Source organism: Schistocerca nitens, chromosome 6 (assembly GCF_023898315.1).
Source record: "Schistocerca nitens isolate TAMUIC-IGC-003100 chromosome 6, iqSchNite1.1, whole genome shotgun sequence".
In the NCBI taxonomy this organism is placed as follows: Eukaryota; Metazoa; Arthropoda; class Insecta; order Orthoptera; family Acrididae; genus Schistocerca; species Schistocerca nitens.
Window position 1 is genome coordinate 735,184,118 of NC_064619.1, and position 18,633 is coordinate 735,202,750.

Genomic DNA, 18,633 nt, shown 5'->3' on the forward strand with positions numbered 1-18,633 from the left:
CTCAGCCACATGACGAGCAAGCAAATCCACACAGATGGTTCTCCTTTGCTCTTTATGGTGTTCGACTAGACAACGAGGGACCCAGCGGGAACAAACCTTTGAATATCCCAACTGGTGAACAATTGTGACAGCACTACCAACAGAGATGTCAAGTTGAGCACTGAGTTGTTTGATAGTGATCCGTCGATCATCTCGAACGAGTGTGTTCGCACGCTCCGCCATTGCAGGAGTCACAGCTGTGCACGGCCGGCCCGCACGCGGGAGATCAGACAGTCTTGCTTGACCTTGCAGCGATGATGACACACGCTTTGCCCAACGACTCACCATGCTTTTGTCCACTGCCAGATCACCGTAGACATTCTGCAAGCGCCTATGAATATCTGAGATGCCCTGGTTTTCCGCCAAAAGAAACTCGGTCACTTCCCGTTGTTTGCAACACACATCCGTTACAGACGCCATTTTAACAGCTCCGTACAGCACTGCCACCTGTCGGAAGTCAATGAAACTATACGAGATGAAGCGGGAATGTTTGAAAATATTCCACAAGAAATTTCCGGTTTTTTCAACCAAAATTGGCCGAGAAAAAAAATGTGTTGCATTACTTATTGAACTGCCCTCGTAATTTATATAAATGTATATCTTAAGTATATCTACGTATCATAGCATGTTAACTGTAACTTATCCTACATCTATGTGTAATAACACAACAAGATTTCTGGATGAATAAATAAAAAAATAAATAAATAAGTGGAGTCTATGATGAGAGGTATTCTTCTGTGGTGTTTGTGAGGGATCAAAGGATAGACAAAATTACTTTTATCATCATCTATCAGCAGTAACATTTTATGTTCACACATAGACATTACTGAGATACACTGGGAATCTGTGTGATGTTATTGGCTTGCAAAAATCTGTGACAATACTGTCATCTAATCCTTATTTATTATTATTATTATTATTATTATTATTATTATTATTATTAGTTTCCTTCACAGACCACACTCACAGTACTATACAAAGGCCATAATAGAAAAGCCAATGTAACAACAGAACAAAATTCAATATCCAATGAGATTCTATAGTTGTCTTCACATACTTATCGTAAACTATTTATCACATCATCAGATATACTATATTTCTCCAGGTAAGAAAAATAACTATCACAATAAAAATGTATAAAACAGTGAACATAAGTTTGCAGCATTCTAGTTATACACTGTCAGGACAAACAAAGCATAGCAACATCAAACAATTTCTGCCAATATGTTGTAAGATCGTATTAATGGTGAAAGTAAATTTGTTACATTCAATTAAGGGAATTTTGAAATTAAGAAAATTACTACTACCCCCACAGTGACTGAACTGTATGTATAGAGTGCACATTCTTTATGAACATAAACTACACATAAACCCAAAGGTAATTAAGAAGCACACCAAATATCAATCATTAAATTGAACCCACTACAGTGCAATACAAGGAAATCATGTTAAGGAATACAGTAATAAATTATACATCCAATATTTATTAAGTACCTAATATTATGAAGAGACTTGCAATAAATGAGTCCAGAAATAATCTTATTACATAACTAAAGAGTCTTAAGCATATGGATGATGACACTGTATTTGAAGTCAACACTGAATGTAACGTGAGAGCTTCTTAATGTGGTCTTAGAACTGTCAAATTACTATTCTACTTTAGACAAAAGGGGGAGAGGAATGTTAATATCAGTAGGCCACCAGTACTAAATATAATACTGAGACTGCATGTGAGTATTCCACATGCATAATGATTGACTGGAAACACAACTATTCACAAATCAACCATAACAGTGTGCACAAAACAAATTTAGAACAAAATGTATAAGCCAATAAATTTGTGATTTAAATACTCATACAAAGTGAAAAATGGGTACAGTTCAAAAGCACAAGACTAATAACACATGCTTGTTTATCTCCATATGAACTTCAAATTACACTGAGAGCATAATTACAGTTATTAATAGAAAACTGTCTTTAGATAAATACAAAGGTAGAGTGAGCACAGTTACCTAATATTATGGAAGGAGATCACATTTGGTTGCTTAAGAACACAAATTTACTACAGTATATAATAAAATCCATGGATCATTAAAGAGCATAAAGGCATGAAAGCACAATTATAATACATTCGTTGTGTTGGCCCTTGTAAGTTTCATATCCATACTAGAGCGCACACTCTTTATTACCGTATTGCTTGTCTTTCAGTTCTAATATCTAAAATTATATATAGTCTGCAAATTGCTGAATTTTTCAGTGAGGGAAAGTCATTGAGTGAATACAGTTAGATGTTTTGTGCTTTGCTATCATCAGACATCTGTAGAAATAAATCAAATCAACTACTCATGAAATAAAAATGGTTTACAAAACCATCATCAGCATGCAATAATGGCATTGCAATTCTTAAGATGACATGTACCATGGAACTGTATGCAGCCAGCAGACATAGCAGTTACAAGTATCACTGGACGTAATAGTTACAAGTTGTAAAGGTAACAAACGTACACAGACTAATAACACTGCTGACCATTAGATGAGAACACAAATGTTTAATAACAGATGGCATTGCAAGAGATGGTGTGGCATCCTGCAGCTCCATCTTATTGAATTATGTATGACTTACAAAGAGCATTAAACCAACGGAAATGAAATGCAACAACAGTCAATGGGGCAGGGGCTGGAGGTTACGTCTAGTATCATTTGATGTCCCCCTTCGAGCGTATGAACTCTTCTTACCCACTACTTTTACTCAATGTATAGTTTTCAAGATAATCTCATCCAAAACCTCAGTTGGATCACCCTGTATATATTCCTTTAACTACCATCATCCTTTGGAGAAGAAGTTTTTGGAGACTGACATAGAGCCAGCTATCCAGACAAGAAGATCAGCTGTGCATGCCAAGTAAGTCCATGCATGTAAAAGAAGTGAGAAGGTTGCAATCCAACTTCACACATTCTTGTGGTCAAAAACATTAGAATGTAGTGACCAGCGTGAAACGACCAAAGGAAAAAAGGAATTTTGATACAAAAACAAGAGAAAATCTATCAAGTGTTTCAATAGCAACCGAGCATAACAAGACAAAAGAACTATTTCAAGGAATTGGATTCTGCCTAAATATCCAATGAAGAAAATTTGTAACTGTAAATAAGGGAGAAGAAGTGAAAAAACCAAATGAGTAAAAACTGGAGAGAAGATCTCGACCTATTAGCTTAAGAAGAGAGATGCCTAGAATGGTATGACTAAGGAGATCTGGTGTGGGGAGTCTACAGTTCTCACACATTGTGGGTACACAGATGCAGAAACCAGCATCCAACGTTGCTGGCACCAGCTGCTGTTCACCAGTGCTCACCAGTGCTCACCACTTCCACATCCGCTCACCGACGCCTACGTGGAAACCAAAAACTGATGCCACCAGCACCAATTGCTGTTCACCGGTGCTGATTACACTTATGCTCAATGACACAGCCCAAATTCTAAGCCCAGTTAGCAAAAAACATAACTTTAAGTATAATAACTACACTAATAATGTTCATTCAATGGCTTATACCACGTTGTATTAATATAAGAAAGTTAATTTTTAGATGCTCACAAGTTCTAAAGCTTGTAAAATTATGGATCAGGAACACCAAGTGGGAGAAACTTGCAGAACCAGGCATGGCTATAAAAATTATTAAAGAAGGGCCAGACTGGGTTAGTAAATCTAATGAAAGCTGAAAATGCTAATTTAAGAAAGGAACTAAGTGCAACTGTAAATGGAAAAATAGATACCCAGAGTCCTAAGTTAGACTCAGTAAATGCTCAATTAAATGATAAATTAGATACCCAGAGGGAAACCTTGAATAGCCAAGCAACCAACTGGGTTTATTAAGTGCCAAGGTTGACGCACAGAGTAGAGAATTTAGTAATCTATGCAAAGGCATGGATGCTTTAAGGACTGAATTTGTCTCTCTAAATGGTAAATTTGGAAATCTGAAATTAGATTTAAAGAAGGAACTAACTAATTCTTTAAGCATTCATGTAAATCAAATGTATGCTGAATTCAACCAAAAACAGACAAATAACTTTCAGAATTTGACAAAACAGTTAGAATTGAATATTGAGGAAAAATGTAATAGAGTAAAAATAGAGATTAATGAAAAGTTAGGATCATTGGAGGATGTATGTCATGCTCAGTTTAATGCTGTAAAGCAGGGATGGCATACTTTGAAATAGAGCATTATAAGCATAGTAAATTAATGCCTGACATTCGATCGCTAATTACAGGTGTAAGTACATGAGTAGACAGTTTAGAAAGAAGCTTCAAAGAGAAGATAGCAAGCTCTGATATCATAAATGTAAGTAGTCTGGCGGAGCAGGTAGAGGAAATTATAGATCGGAAAGTCACTGAGAGAATAACATCGAGGAAAGCATTGCCTATGGCTTCTTTCAAGTTTACTGATACCAGGAAGGGCATAGACGAAACCTGGAGAGAATTCAAACTTATCCAAGAACAAGTAGAAAAATGAGGAACTTCACCCAATGTTGTGTTGACTAGTGAAGTAGTTTCTGATTTGCAATGGCGGGCGAATTCTGGGTTATCGAGACTATTCCCTAAATTCAAGCCTGACGGAGAGATGCATCTGACTCATTTATCGAAAAGATTCAAAAAGCTTTGCTGGAGAACTGGGAAGTTTCTAAAATGATTGAATTTTCTGTGGGGTACCTTTTAGGGAAGTCCTCATAATGGGGTACTGTAAATTTCTTTTGGAAATCTACCCATGAACAAAAGTTCGCAATATTTAAAGAGAAATATTGGTCTGCTGGAGTGCAGGAGAAACTAATATCAGATTTGTGGAACCCAAAATATTACAGTAATACTTAGGGTAGCATGAGGCAATATTTAGACTGGCATCTAATATGGGCAAAGTGTTTAGATAAGCTGATGGAGGAAGATGGGTTCGTTCAAATTTTGATTAGACAATTACCCATCTATGTAAGACAAGGCATCTGGTGTAGTGGCTGGAAAACAGTTGAAGAATTCTTATCCTTCATTGACGCACTAGATGCCCCAAATAAAGACTGTAATGAAACTTTACATCAAGGGGAAAACTCGAATTTCAAAAGGAATAGTGGGAATAATTTCAAAAAGCATGAAGTCAACCTAGCTGCAGTACACCAGTGCAATAGAAAAATGGTAACGACAATCATCAGAAGAAGCATCCACCTTCAAATTTAGATCCAGTAACTTCACAGGAATTTGTACTCTAGTATTACTTGTTACAAAGTGGTAACATAGTATCTTGATTCATTTACCAACCTGTGACTACTAATAATGAGAAAAACGTGGTGCGATCTGGATCCAGGGCCAGAGTTCAGGTCATAGAGATTCACTAGGAGGCCTGGTTAATGATAAGTATGTTATTTTCATGCACAGGCTACCTACAAAAGAATGGTTACTGTTGGGATAACCAAACCAAGTTATCAACAATCCACAACCTATACTAGCAGGGACCGTGGAAACTTCTGAAGTTAACATATTTATAGACTCGGGTAGTGAAGTATCACTCATATCTAAAACATTCTTTACTTTTCGTTCTTGTTATACCAACTATGTAAACTCCAGTTACTGGAAATAGCAGTAAGTGCTGTTTAGTCTGTAATAAAGTAAAGTTGTGAAACATGAAACCCACGTGAAGTGCAGTGCTGGAAATATCTTATTTTGTCAAGCACTTTTAATAGTAGAAAATATTAATAGGGATGTATATTTTGGTTTATATTGGTTATTAGAATTTAAAGCCATCTTAAATTTTCAGAATCTTCTTTGTATCCAGCATCTACTATTCCTTTTACTAAAACAGTTTGTGACAGACAGCTACATTGGTAAACAAACAACAAAATGTCAGTGTATGCGATTAACAGCTACAGTACAATTATCACCAGGGATCGATAATGTATGTCCAGGAACACTATGAACTGACATACAAGACAAAGATAATGAGTCACTAGTATTAACCAAACAACAAAAGCGAAATCTACATAAAATTTTAATCAAGTATGAAGTGGTATTCTCCGATTGTCCCGGTGAAATCAGTGACTATATTTGTAATTTCAAAATCAAAGATGACACTCGATTCTTATGTAAGCCATATCCAGTACCAGTAAGTTCAAAAGAAGCAGTGAGGGAGGAAATCAATCACATGATTGATAACAATATAACAGACCACAGCTTGCAGCGTGATGAACAACCCTTTGGTCACAGTGAAAAAAGCTACAGGTGTGGTACAATTAGTGTTAGACACCCGGACGTTGAATAAGCAGATAGAGACAGAAAGAGACAGACTGATTAACACTGAAGAATTGTTATCCAAATTTGAGAAAGCAAGGTTTTTCAGCACAGTGGACCTGACTTTGGGATATTGGCAAATCAGGTTACATCCAGAAACCAAAATGTATACAGCATTCTTATTTGATGGTAAACCATATCATTTCAATGTATTTCCATATGGGCTTAATATTTCTGTATCTGTATTTATACATGTGCTGGATGAAGCATTAGGGAGAGATTTATTGAAGGATTTAATAATATGTGTAGACGATACCTTAATAATATCGGCTACTTGGCAAGAACATTGTCACACCTTACGCATAACTCTGAAAAGATTTAAAGAGAAAGGTGTTACAGTGAAACTGTCTAAACCATACATTACATCCCAAGAGCTTAAGTTTTGAGGTCATATTGCAGGGGTGCAGGGAATTAACTAGACCCTGAACACATTAAAGCTATAAAAGATTGTCCACACCAAACAAATTTAAGACAGTTGAAGGGATTTATAGGTATGGCTGGATACTATCTAAAGTACAGAAGAGGTCATGAACTAAATGACGTGAAAATTTTATGTTTATGAAGGAAGGAAGTACTGTGGCTTTGGGATCAAGAAACAAATGATGCATTTGAAAAGGTGAAAAGTGCGCTTGTTGAATCATCCATATTACATCATCCAGTTATGATCAAACTGTTCAAAATTTCAACAGATGCATCTGATTATGGAACTGCTGTAGAACTTTTCCAAGGAGAATGGGATCTAAATAGTGTAGAACACCGAACCATAGCTTTTCTAGCCATAGTCTAAATAAGCATGAATTGAATTACATGGCTACTGAAAAAGAACTATTGGCGATTGTATGGAGTATCCAAAAATTTCAAACACTAGTATTGCAGTCAGAAATTCATGTTTATACAAATCATCAAGCTCTATCCTTTCTAATGAACAGTTGATTGTTACACAGTAGATTAACGCGATGGATGCTTTTCCTACAGGAATATGATATTCGGTACAATATTCTCAGAACCTTTTACATGTTGTATCCTGATGCTTTGTCTAGGTTACCCATAGGAGTAGAAGAGTTAAAATGTACAGAAGGACATGGCTTAATTTTTGAAATTAATTTTATGTCAGCAGAATATACAAAGATCAGGGTACAAGTGATGGCTCAAAGAACAACAGAAAATAACATTTCTGTAAAATAGGGATCATGATGGATTTCTATGTGTATCTGGAATTCCTTACTTCCTAATCAAGTGGGAAAACGGAAAATTATGGGTCATAAGTTGTGTTGGAGAGACAGCATAACATTGCAATGTTGGCGTTTATGCATTCCCAAAGTAATGGAAGATGCACTTGTTTGGTATGTTCATACAGGATGTGGACACTTTGGAATGAAAATGTGTATAGGAAGGGAGAACCGATAGAGGAACTCAAGGAACACTCCACCACACCCCGTCAGGTGGCTTGTGGAGTATGGCTGTGGATGTGGATGTAGATGTAGATCTCATATGAATAAGTTTTTTTAATTTTTTTTTTTATTTTAAGAATCTAGGGCAGAATGTAGTATCTTTGATTAGAACTTGTGAAATCTGTCAGGAATAATCAGAAACATTTTGTATTTCAGTTTTTTGGACCAGTTCCAAAAGGAAAGGGAGGAGTGTCATACATTTTGGTCACCATAGAACGCTGGTCAAAATATATTAATCTATATCCCATCAAAAAAGCAAATACACAGACAGTTTTACAATGCTTACAACAATACCTTCTAGAGCTAGGTAAACCAAAATGGTTTCTTATGGATAATGGCCCACAATTCATGAGCAACAAGTTTAAAGAATTTCTAGTGTGGGAAGGTATTTGTCAAGCATTAATATCCAACTATAACCCATCCTCAAACCCGTGTGAATGAGTAATGAAGGAAATTGGAAAACTATGCCGCACCTACAGCATGAAAAACATACTTTATGGGCAATGAAAATTAAAGACTTGGAACTTATTCTAAATGGATTACCACATGTATGAACTGGGTTAACACCTTTAGAAGTAATGGATCAACCCTTTATAGGAGAACTTGTCATTAGATGAGTTAGTTGGTCTGAACAACTGACTGCCAATTACAAAATGAACCAGGAAATTATTGTGCCTTTTAGACTAAATTCTTAGAAACCAAAAGTAAGTAAACATAATGAAAAAGCTGTTGAACCTCAGTACAAGATCGATGACCTAGTTCTTGTTAATCATCATCTTCAAAGCTCTGGCCTGAAGAAAGAGACACATAAGATTTTTCCAAAAATGTGAAGGACCACAGAAGGTGATCCATCCCCAGACATTATTTTTTACGGATCCTACAACTGGATCAGCAAAGGGAAAGTCTAATGTAAAGGATGTAAAATTATATATCCCCCAGGGACATTAATGTTCAGAATTAATCGCCAGAGTGATGACCGTGGGGTCCTGAGTTTTCGGTGTTTCTTCTATAATAGTTTTATGCACCGAATTCCTCCAAAATCTTAAGCTACTCTACCATCCCACACTCAAAGATACTATGAAAAAAAAAATAGTACTGAATAGCATTTGTGATTACGTCATCCCCAATGATTCGTGGTGAGGGATTTCCTAGTTCCATTCAGTCAGACTACTAACAACCTCCAACTCCCTATAAAATCTCTTGGTGGAGTAATGAAGCTTCTGCATGCATGTTTCTGGTACTTCACTTATGTACTCAGCAAGAGCGTGTATGAGGTAGGTATTTGCACAGTGCATTCACACTTACCTGTCCCCAATTTGGACTTGTCCCAACTTTGTTCGGCTGCAGTATGAGGTGGAAATTTGCACACATGTTGTCATTTGGCACAGCCTTGGGACAAGATATATTAAGTGCACCTGGTCAGATCTTATCTCTCTCGGTTTCAACCGGCATTATCTCCATGTATAATTAGGTCATATTTTTGCTTGGAATGATCTTGGTATATAATCTCTTCACCAGTTTCTTTGCAAACCTGTGTGCAGAGGCCTTGGTAAAATCAGTGTCATCAATTTTGTATGTATGTATGTTTTAAGGTGTCATTATGATGACTCCAACAATGGTATTCTTGAATGATGCTGGGTAATCCTTTCATTGGTCACATATTTCTAGGTAAATATGGAAAACAGTGTCCTGGCACATAACTTTCAAAATATTTTCTGATGTCATGAGAATATTATTCTCATACTGAATGTAGTATATTTGGGCCAGAGTTCCAGTTTATATTTCTTGATGCATCTTTTTCTTAGTGAGCTGAAGGAAATATTAAGTTAGCAAAAACATATAACTAATTAAACAACTGTGATAACATAGTATATAGGTTTACTACTTTGTACAGAATATTTTGTACCTTTTTATGAGATGTGATGTAGACAGGACAGTTTGTATCAATTTTGAAAGGGGTGGGTATTGTGGATAACAGCATGATTTATGAGAACACATAAATCATGGCAAACACAAAACACACACCACACCTTTCAAACAACCCTCACAAATAAGTGTGCCTGATTCTTCATCACTTGCCATTTCCACAGGGTTACTAAGATTTTGTTTGGGGACCTCAAGGGTGAATGTGGGAATGTCTGTTTTGTAGGAGATGATTTAACAACAAACCTCCTCCGGCATCTCATTCAAGTACTTATGAGGTAGGGATCCTGGGGAAGGGGGGTGGGAAGGGTTTCCTGTCTTTGGGGCTATCGTCTTTCTCTTCTTTGATCTTAGCAACCATTTCTATTTATTTTCTTTCTTACATCTCATCTGTGGGCCTATCTTTTATTACCTCTTTCCATATTCATCTACTTCTGTTGCAGATGTCCTTCCTGGTTTCCATAGTTTCCAATAACCTATATCCTATCTTCAGATAAGAAAGCCAAAGAATCAGACTACACAAACAGACATACACACAAAATTACATTTATACACAAACATTAAGATTACAGAGGAAACTACACACACACACACACACACACACACACACACACACACACACACACTTACGGCAGATATTTTAAATAAACACCAAGCAATATTGAATTTCAGTGGTGCAAAAGTAAAATTGAATGTAGTGTAAACTGTGTAGTACATCAAAATATCCGGGATAGTTTTCTGAGATTTCTCACTTCATCTAAAATGAACTTTTTTTAAAATAATATTATGAAAATTTATGTATGTGCTTGGAGAGAGAGATTGATTTTTGATTGAGATTTTTACTTTAAGTTGTAACTGGTACCTGAATTTTTGGTTGCTGCCTCCTTGAATGATCAGCTTCTGCACCAGTTGTTAATGTATTGCAATTTGGAGGAAGTTATTGTTCTTTAAGGTTTAAAATACGACTCTGTTAGTTACTTGGCCGTATTGCAGATAGCTTTGAGCCCAAGTTTTCATAGCTTTTCATACCTAAGGAACCACTGCTGTAAGTAAGTAAGATCAAACAGCAATCTGCTTTTCACGAAAAAGGAGATTGCTTGAAACACCAACTTCTTTCAAACTACACGTCCTGCTACATCAAAATTGGTCAGTGGAGTACAGCACCATACTATTGTACAAGAACATAATCCAATTACTGTAATTAAGAAATTATGAGAGGTTGTTACTTATTGAATGAAAACTATAGAGAATGCATTTCTTTTCCTGTATTTTAGTGAGCTTTGTACACTTACAATTCTGTCGATTGATAGACGGCAACGACAATGAAGTTCCGCTCCTTTTCCAAAAACAAGATATTCCTAGTCTTCACTTCCAAAAATTTTGTACAAATAAATGTTTGGCAACTCTTACACATACTTCACTCGGTTTTATCATCAGAATATCAGTTTTCATTAAATATAACAATACGTTCTGAGCGATGACCTAGCAACACGTCCTCTTTCCACAAGATACAGATTAACAGTCTTTTTCTAAATAAAATCAATTGTCATTTTTTTTTTTTTAGAATCCATTCTCAAAGATTCTCTAATCGTTGTGGGGATTGCACGCTAAAGAGTTTCTTGCTGTCCAGCTGTGCTTCACTTCACCTGAAGTACTTTTTGAATCACATTTACATTTTTGATATTTACATACATTACTGAGCTTCTCAGAATACAATCAGGCACAAATTAGTTAAAGAAAAAAAAAGCAGTGAGGCACACATAACATTACAAGGATTGCCAGAATGTGACATTGTGATCATAAAAAATCTGCTTGTGGCCTAAATTTTTTTCAGGACTACTTCATGGCAGACTCAGACTCTTAAACTGGGACCTTTGTCTTCTGTGGAGTGAGCTATCCAAACATGATTCATAACACCCCTATCTGTACAGATTCAATATGCCTTGCTAGTCTTATTTGGTTAGGGTCCCACACACTTCAGCAGTTTTCTAAAACTGGTTACACAAGTTATTTGTAAGCTATCTCCTTTATAGACAGTTCAAGAAGGTGCTGGGTGAAACTACTTCACGTAGTGATGTCTCTATTACTGTAAAATGTGATAGTGAAGTGTGTGATATTTGTGTGAGAAAGGTCAAGCGAGGTATCCTGTCTATTAAGTGCAAGTCGTGGTACCACAAGATGTGTAAAAGTGAATCTGAAGTATCATGACTAGACATGCCATCAGTGCTTTACGAGTGCCACAAAAAATGAAATACTGAATGCACCAAAATCAGAAGAAACAATAATAAGGGTTCTTTCATACAATTTAGTGATCATAACCACAAAATACCAAGAACTCTAGAAGAAATAACAAGAAATACCAAGGCTTGGAGGAAAATCATCACCTAGCACAAGATGTTCCTGTAAACAGTCTTTCTATGCACAAAATGTGGCATGTGCCAGCTAAAGCATGTAAACAAACAGTAAGTACAGCTCTGGTGATACCACTATCAAATAAATAATTGCTGTTTTCTTACAGTCTTCATCTAGAACCAAACACAGATGAACCTAAATCAGTGACAAAATGTCAAATAAAATGCACAGTCAAGAAAATTTGAACAATCAATAAAACAGGGAACTGCAAAAAATGAGTCCTTTTACTTGGTGGTAGTCACCAAGAGAATCGCTGATAAAACAAATGAATACAGTTCGTCATTTACAGCGACGGGAATAACTAAGCTGACCATGCCTTTGACCCAGATAATGAAAAACAGTAATTCACTAAATGACTTATCTAAGAATGACATGTTCATAATCACAGATGGAAGTGATGACGTATAGTTAAATGAAGGTAAATTTGCCACACAGTGTCTAAAAACAACACTACTGAACCTCAACGTGCCGAATATTGTAGTGACAAGCATGCCTCATAGACATGATCTGCAGGAAAACTGAATCATAAATTTTGAGCTTACAGCATCAGTACAGCCAGGATCATCACTTGAACAAGAAGAGTCAGTGCCAGAATCATCTTCAGCAAAAACAGCAAGAAAATGTGAGGGTCCAACAGAAGAAATAGTGGCCATTGCATCAATCGGTAGGATCATCACCAAAAGGATTTTTTAGACCAAGGCAAGAGAAACATAAAGACTACAAGGTAAGCAGTGCTCAGTGCTTCTCAGTCTTCCACCAAAACATGCAGTGCATAAGAAACAAAGTTCAACAATTAGAGGTGGAACTGCAGTCTATTGACAGCTCACTTGTTTACACAACAGAACATTGGTGTAACGGTTCAGAATTAACAAATTTAGTACTATATTCATACAGTCTAGCCTGTAATTACAGTAGAAACACTATGAAATGTGGTGGATCATGGAAATATGTAGAGGAGGGGATTATGTATAAAATTAGTGAGGGGATTATGGCATTAAGCGAGGATAAACACGTAGAAATATCAGCTTTAGAGATAAAAAACCTACATATATTCCAGAGACTAACTGTACTATGTAGTTATCATGCTCCCAGTGGTGACATGGACACATTCACTACAAAGTTAACCCAAGCATTAGATATGGTCTCCAGCCCCAACGGCAAAATCATCATTTGTCGAGGTCTAAACATTAACATGATGAACCCAGATATGTCATGCAATAGTTTTCATAACATTATCTACACCTATGGCGTATCACCATTAATTAACACTGCCACTAGGATAACCAGACATTCAGCATCAAGTATTGACCATATGCTAACGGACGGAGAGGAAGATAGGTGTGACATTATAATAGATGACCTTGGCATCTCAGACCATTCCAGTCAGTTATTAAACTTGTGTATTTTAGTGTTATTACCTAATTCTATACCTAAGTACAGTAGGGTTTTCTCTAAGTCAAAAAGATCTCTATTTGCCTCACTAATTAACAGTGAAACATGGGAAGAAATGTACGGGGAAACTATGATAAATGGGAAGTTTCGGAAGTTTCTGTCAATATTTAAATTCAGATTTGGAGAAGTGTTTCCTTAAGTTCTAAGAATCACTAACTAATGCAACAATAACAGCTGGGTAACCAATGGGATAAGGAAATCCTCTGAAACCTTAATGCACCTTAGCTCAATGAAAAACTACCGTAACGATTCAGCATTTCATAACTATTATCATACATACAGAAAGATCTATAGAAAATTATTGTTAGTGACTAAAAGGTACCGTGATTTCCCTAAATCACTCCAGGCAAATGCCGGGATGGTTCCTCTGAAAGGGCACGGCCGACTTCCTTCCCCATCCTTCCCTACTCCGATGAGACCGATGACCACGCTGTCTGGTCTCCTTCCCCAAACCAACCAACCAACCAACTAAAAGGTACCAAAATGACAAATTTATAGAAAAAACTAATAACAAAAGCAAAGCAGTGTGGAAAATCACTGAACAGGAAACTAATAGGAAAAAATTAAAGCCAGTAAATATACAGTTTGAACACAATGATATCAAAATAAATGACCCCAAAAAACTAGCAAACTTTGTTTGTAGTCTGTTTGCTATGTTGCCGCAATATTGATTGGCAAAGTTCAACAGAACAAAGCATTTACACAGGCATCGACTCCATGAGGCCTGAGGAGGACCAAGGCCCTCAAAAAATCATTTTAAGAAATTTATTAGTTATATTATGCTTTGTAAAATAACAAAATTATGTTGGACTTTATTATTTTCCTTCTTGGCAAAAGTTACCTTTTAAAATACATTCAGTAATGAGTTAAAACAAGTAATTATTATGGTAGTAAGCAGGTTAACTGAAAACGAGGGGTGTGAATCATGATAGTATTACAGTGCTGCAGGCACACTTAGTATTTGACCCAGTGTGTGAAACTTTGGGTAAAGACTGGCGCCGGTAGGCCAGCACTGAGGCTGTGGTGACATCAGAAGGACTGGAGCAGAAGTGCCTGGAACCTTCTGCCTTGCGTCGCCTTGACGCTTTCAGACATTATGACACCGCAGCTATATAAAGCCCACCCTGCTGTCACAGTCATTCAGTGTGGGCAGTTTCATTCAGTGCATGCTACAGACATGTTTAGTATTCTGACTTTAGTGTCTAGTGGACTATTTTGTATGACTATATTTTATTCATTTACTTAGTCTCTTAGTGTATTCTGAATTAAGTTTGCAATGGATAAATTTGATACCAAAAAGGTGCACTTGGAAGTTGATGATACTGCAAGTCAACCTCCAACAACTGTTGTTTCACTTCCTGGCAGATTAAAACTGTGTGCCGGACCGAGACTCGAACTCGGGACCTTTGCCTTTCGCGGGCAAGTGCTCTACCAACTGAGCTACCCAAGCACGACTCACACCCCGTCATCACAGCTTTACTTCCGCCAGTACCTCATCTCCTACCTTCCAAACTTTACAGAAGCTCTCCTGCGCTGTTGGTGGAGCACCTGCCCACAAAAGGCTAAGATCCCGAGTTCGAGTCTTGGTCCGGCACACTGTTTTAATCTGCCAGGAAGTTTCACAATAGCGCACACCCCGCTGCAGAGTGAAAATCTCATTCTGGAATCATTGTGTCATCAATTGCTTCATTGTCTTCAGGTGACAACCATTCACAGCCAAAACCTGGTCAATCTGGTAAGGGAAGATCATTTCAGAAGACTTTGTTGATCAAATATACATGGTTAGAATATGAAGAATCAACCAAAAATTTTTTTGCAAAACCTGGAAAGAGGCAGATGCTAAAAGTCTATTACAATTCTTCAAAAAAAGAAGATTCATTTACTTCTGTAGGGTTTCCTAACTCGAAAAAGGCTTTTGAAAAATTCTGTTTTCATTAAAATATGTCTACGCATAAAGAAGGTGTTCAGTTAGTGATAGAACTTAGTTTCAGAAGTGTGGAGTCCCAATTGAATGAACAGACAGTGATATGAAGAAAGGCCATTTAGCTTTTGAGACAATTTTTACTACTGTGCAATTTCTATGGCAACAAGGACTAGCAGTTAGAGGGCAGGAAGATGTAAACTCAATTTTTTTCCAATTGCTGGAACTCCAGAATAATGATATACATGAGTTTAGAGATTGGTTAGGGCGTTTAGGGTATAAGTGGACACCCCATGATATTCAAAATGAGATCATTGATCTACTAGGAAAGTTTGTGTTGAGAAAGGTATTGGCTTCAATCAAGATGAATGAACTTTTTCCTATTATGGTTGACGAAACAAGTGATTATTCGATTAATGAACAAGTGTCATTTTGTATTCGTACTGTTGATGATTCCTTAATCATCAAGGAAGATTATATTGGCTAATACCAGACCTCCAAGACTGAATCACAAACTCTAGTATTTTAAAATTTGTTTTTGCTTGTCTTGATTTGTCAATGGATAACTTCAGAGGACAGTGCTATGATGGTGCCTCAAATACGAGAGGTAAGTTCAAAGGACTAAAAAAGTTATTTTTGGATATACAACCAAAAGCACGGTATATGCACTGCACTGCTCACAGGTTAGAATTGGCAGTTGTAGACAGTTTCTGACATCTTAAGTTTATAAGGGACATTATGGCTTTAGCCAAGTACTTAATAAACACCATTAGGGAATCCAAGAAAAGGATGGGACTTTCCAGAAGCATACATTGTGAGAGTGCCAAAGACCAAGCTGGACTATGACCCCTTTGCTCGACTTGACAGAATATGTGATTTTGTAGTACCTTGAGAATATTTAAAAACTTTGAAGAACTTCTAGAGTTTTTTGAAACATTTTCTGCAGAGGACAAAACAAGAGGCAGGTTATGAATGTGCAGGCTACCTTGAGTCATTGTTACAATTCAAGACTTATTTCTTTTTAAGTCTTTATTGCCATGCAATGAATCCTGTAGAGGTTGTCAATGAAAAAATTCAATGCCCTCATCTAAGTGTTGCTGATCTGAAAATATATATGAGGGCTAGAGTAGTATATTGAATGAATGTGTGATAGTTTTGAACACTTTTGGGAATTGTGTTTAAAAGAAAAACTTCACAAGTTGATGATCCTTCGGTTCCTTGGAATACCAAAGAAGTGTGAAAACAATGAAGCCAGCTCACCACACACTTTCAAAACCCAAAAGGAATACTACAAAGCTATTTACATTGAAGTTTGTGAAATGGTGCAATCTTGCATTACTGAGCATTTTGTTTCAACTGGACTCACACAGGTCATTACAGTTGAACAAGAGTGCTTGCTTTTAGTAAACAGAGGTGAAAGAAATTTGGAAAAATCAACTGAGTCTTTCAAAAATGACCTAGAGATTGAGAGACTACACTTACACTTGAATATGTTAGCCAATATTGCTAATAAAAAGCAACTGGTCTTAAAAAACATGCATGATGTGAGACAGTACATTACGCAAAAGCCTGCAGTTGGAGAAATGTTATGTGAAGTATTGAAGTGCATTAAACTTCTCCAAGTAGTTCCAGTCATGGCAGCAACAGCAGAATGGTCATTTAGCTCCCTTAGATGCCCGAAGCCATATCTCTGATCATCAATGGGGCAAAAGCAATTGAACAACTTGGCTGTTCTTCATGCCCACCGAGATGTTTTGGATATCTGACAGAGTCATCAATGACTTCATATTCAGTAATCTAGTCAGATGGTTAACATTTGCACCTTTTTAAAGAAACTTGAGCCCAGATAATGGCATTTAGAGCAATATCAAAAATCTTTAACTCTCTACTTTATAAATACATACATAATGCTAAATTTTCAGTATCAAAATATTAGTACTAGTGTAGTACTATATTACTATATTACTGTATTATTTTCAAATACTTAAATATCTTCAGGGTGGAACACCCAATTAAAACCCACTATTTACATACTTTTTGTATGAAATTATTAGGCATACTACATGAACTTTATTAACTGTATTAAAGCATTGTTTTATTGTTTTTGTTTAGTGAATCTTGAGCCTTATTCAAAGTAAGCTTAAATTAGCTATTTCACTTATTAATAAAAGTTCTATTACTGTGTGACAGCATTATTTTATGTTTTATTCTTTTAATGATACTTTACGATTTATTTAAATATAATTTCAGTCTTTTTAGGGCTGTATATTTACTGCTCTGTAATAGATGATAAGCATGATTATCACTGTAAATTAAATTACCTTTTTATGAAAATAGCTTGCGTGTTTATATTTTGTTTTATTTCTTTATTTCAAAGCCAAAAAATGTGTCCGGCTTGCTGAGTTTCCCCAGAGCGTCAAGTTATCGAGAGTCCAGTTTTCGGGGTTCTAATGTTGAGCATATGACTCTAAAATGCTTAAAAAAATTTGAAACTCACTATTTTTCCATCTAAAATTAAGAAAATTTCTTAGGGCCAGACCCCCAATATGGACATCCCCCCCACTCCAAAGTCGGCACCCCCGGTGCTTACTGAAGGACTGCATAGACAACATCAAAGAGCCTTTAGTGCACATCATCAATGAATCCTTCTCCACAGGTTGCTTCCCAGACTTACTGAAGCATACAAAAATCATAACTATATATAAGAAAGATGATCCAGAAATCATAGAAAGTTACAGGTAAATCTCGTTACTCTTATCCTTTGTAAAGGTCATAGAGACCATAATGGAAAACAGGCTCATGAGGTACTTAAAGCTCAATCTTCTGAGCAAAGAGCAATTTGGTTTCTGGGTTGGCAAAAGCACAAATTCAGGTGTAGCCCATTTCTCAAATGTTATTCTCGAAGCACTAGACAAAGGAGAGCACATAACAAGCATTACCTGCAAAACAGGGTCCAACAGGTGGAGATCACTCAAACTAACTCGAATCATACCTTTCAAATTCAGAATACATCAATATAGGAGTCCCCCAAGGAAGTGTGCTGGGCCTAATCCTTTTGTTAGTACTGATTCACCATATGTGACACTGTGTGGAAAATCATTGATGTGTATTG